Source organism: Amblyomma americanum, chromosome 3 (assembly GCF_052857255.1).
Source record: "Amblyomma americanum isolate KBUSLIRL-KWMA chromosome 3, ASM5285725v1, whole genome shotgun sequence".
Taxonomy (NCBI): Eukaryota; Metazoa; Arthropoda; class Arachnida; order Ixodida; family Ixodidae; genus Amblyomma; species Amblyomma americanum.
Genome location: NC_135499.1, coordinates 194,994,413 through 194,997,666, shown reverse-complemented (window position 1 = coordinate 194,997,666; position 3,254 = coordinate 194,994,413). Strand labels below are relative to the sequence as shown.

The window sequence follows — 3,254 nt, the reverse complement described above, 5'->3', positions numbered from 1 at the left end:
TTTCGTTTTGTTTCTCAATTAGGACTCTTTATGGTTTTTTTTTTTTACTTCCACTCGTCAGGCGTTCCTTTGTGTATGAGAGCAAGTGAGAGCACTCGCGTCTCTCACTTCTTTGTACTCAAGGCGCCGCCCAGGGACACCTGGCGGCAATATCCTTCAGTCGCGAAACAGCGCTGCTCCAGATTTCCGCTCTATTGCACTGCTTTCGACATGGTCTGGGCATGTGAGGAAAGCAACTCGGAGCTTAAAATCAGCAGAGGATGTCGCGAGCAATGGGAGGAGGTCAGACCCCTCACACCAGCTTTGGCTGGTGAAGAGGGTCTGGCAGGCCGCAACCGCCTTTGAACTGCTAGACTCGGCAGGACCACCCTCCTAACATGAAAAAAAAACAATAAAAAGTTGTTCTTCATTTCTGTTCTGAAAAACTTCCGTTAAAGCTAGCGTTGAGCCTATATCACAATTACACTTTCAATAGTTGCTATATTTCAACTGTTTCTCATAAATACAACAAGTTTCATCCGATTCAGCAGACGACTGAGAGCAAAAGAGCACTTAAAAAGGCATTCTATTTGAGAACGTCTTATGCGTGTTAGCTGGCATACGCTGCTTTCTCAGCCTTACACTTGATCCACTGGACCGCAATTGCGTAGCCTTCCGCTACCATCTGCGAAAGAGTGCAAGCGGAAGGGGGGGGGGAGGTGCGAAGGAACGCAGTATCGGATGAATGTAACGGCCCAATAACCAGAAAGGAAGAAGCAGCCTGCGCTCATAACGTAGCGGTCACGTAAGGCGCAAAAAAAATTTGTGGGTTTTGGGGAAAGCAAATGGAGTAATAACTGTCTCAAATCTCGGTGGACACCTGAACCGCGCCGTCGGGGAAGGGAGGAAGGTAGGAGTGAAAGAAAGAAAGAAAGAAAGAAAGAAAGAAGAGAAAGAAAGAAAGAAAGAAAGAAAGAAAGAAGGAAAGAAGAAAGAAAGAAAGAAAGAAAGAAAGAAAGAAAGAAAGAAAGAAAGAAAGAAAGAAAGAAAGAAAAGAAAGAAAGAAAGAAGAAAGAAAGAAAGAAAGAAAGAAAGAAAGAAAGAAAGAAAGAAAGAAGAAGAAAGGAATGCTGCAGTGGCATCGCTCCGGAATAATTTCGACCACCTGGGGTTCTTTAACGTGCACTGACATCGCACAGCACACGGGCGCCTTTTTTTTTCGTCACCTCCATCGAAACGCGGCCGCCGAGGTCGGGTTCGAACCCGGGTACTCGGCAGAAGTGGAGACGAAGAACTAAGGTGTACATCGCAGGTGAGCGGGTGAGGGAGGGTAGAACACTCCATGCGCCCGAACCTGCCGTCATGTCTTCGTTCGGATGAGCTTCGTTGGACCTAATTTTAAATCACTCTAACGACTCTAGGCCTTCGTTCTTTCGGCTGAAACCGATTTCCAATCTTATTGCAATAAATCCATGGTTGAAAGTGAAGATCATGGGCAGACACTACCGTTTCAGAGAATGTATTTTTTTTTTCAACTTGAGAACACAAGTACGTTGAAGCACGAATTTGACTGCACGATTGAAGATATCGGTGTATATTTTGTGCAGGTTATGTTGCTGGGCGAGTTGGTGGCGATCGAACATCATGGAATCGCAGCGCTAGAAGACAAGGACACAGGGAGGACAGTGTGTTTGTGTCCTCCCTGTGTCCTTGTCTTCTAGCGCTGCGATTCTATGATATATTTTGTGTTATTATTTCTTAACATAATAAAATAGTTTCTGTGGGTGAAAACGATAGTAAAAAGGAGTGCATTCCCCCATTTAGCAGAAACAGCAAGAGTAACAGAGCCATCACGTTTACAGCCTTTTCTTTCTTTCTTTTTTTTTTTGAAATACACAAGCTGCTTGTGCAACCACAGTACTGTGTATACGACGCTTTGCCGTAACAGCTGTGAAGCGCGCAACTTGACAAGCGCTGTCTAGCTACAGATGCCACTCCGACCTCAGCGTCACCGCTGTCCGTCCTGTCCGCGTGGCCTAATGGATAAGGCGTCTGACTTCGGGTCAGAAGATTGCAGGTTCGAGTCATGTCGCGGACGACGATGTTTTTTATATTGTCTGCTTAGCGCAGCTTCCTGTCTAGCCAGTGCACTACTATCGGGAGAAATAAGTTGTGTAATGACCAGAAAAATAAGAATTTCCTGTTACCTTTTGCGACCGCCTATTATAATGTATCTAAGTTACACCAAGGTGAAATTATCCCCAGTGGATAGCTATTTAGAACAGGCGCTCTAAAAACAACCAAAAATGACGTAAAATACAGACACTACAGGCTCATTACCTTACGGTCTTACAGCAAAAAGAAACGCATATTTAGCATATATCTGAACCACGCATGATCTGTCAAGTTACCAAAATTTCTATGGACTGCACTCATTAGTTCATTAGTTTTCTTTACTCAAAGCTAACCTTCACCTTAAAAGTGGGACCCACAGAGATATGGGTACTAGGAACCCAGACACACGGTTCGCATTTTCACATGTGCGGACACACATACACTCCAGCATGGGAAGACCGATCATCCGGCAGGCCACGATCTTGGTCAGGTGACGGACTCCTGCCCAAGTGCAAGCTATTAGTGACGTTTTGCAGATCCCAACAAAACACAAGAAGATTCAATAAACATTTTTATTATCCTATTCTTGGAACTTTGCCTTCAGTAGCGACGGCTGGGTGGTATGCGAAAGTTGGTGGTAGTGGTGGTGGTGATGTAAATGCACAGCCGGGATTAGTCTTAGAGTGGCTGCTGGCAACTGCTCCGCCTGAGTCACCGATTTAAGTGATTGCGTCTCTGTCTCTGCTCCACAAGGCCAGTGTCCTAAGACAGTAGCGAAAGTTCCGTCCGTCTATTCATAAGGCAAAGCTAGAAGAAAACATTCCTCGCCAGTACAGTTTCCAGTAACAAAGCAACCTTTCTTCGATTGACTTATGACGAAAAAGAAGTCGGAATCTTCAGACGCCATTAAATCGTAGCAGATGAAGCAATCAGTTTTTAAACGTAATTACGCAACACAAAATAAATAATACCTCCGCTTGATGCGCATGCAGTCCGCAGTAACGAATTATGAGTGAGAGAGAGACGATTCATTTTGTAACTTGTTCCTGTTTACGAGGGCGTTCAAAAATTTTTACTCCCAGGCTGTAAATTTTTATGAAACGATGAAACTGATTGAAACGAAAGTTTGTATTCTTGTCTTTTCCAGGAGGGTATTACTA

General features: G+C 44.4%; 1 non-coding gene across 1 annotated transcript; it reads left to right on the top strand.

Moving 5' to 3' along the window:
- Positions 1-2,004: 2,004 nt before the first annotated feature.
- On the top strand, positions 2,005-2,077 carry TRNAR-UCG (transfer RNA arginine (anticodon UCG)). Its single transcript has one exon. It is a non-coding gene; the product is annotated as a tRNA-Arg (tRNA).
- Positions 2,078-3,254: the final 1,177 nt, after the last annotated feature.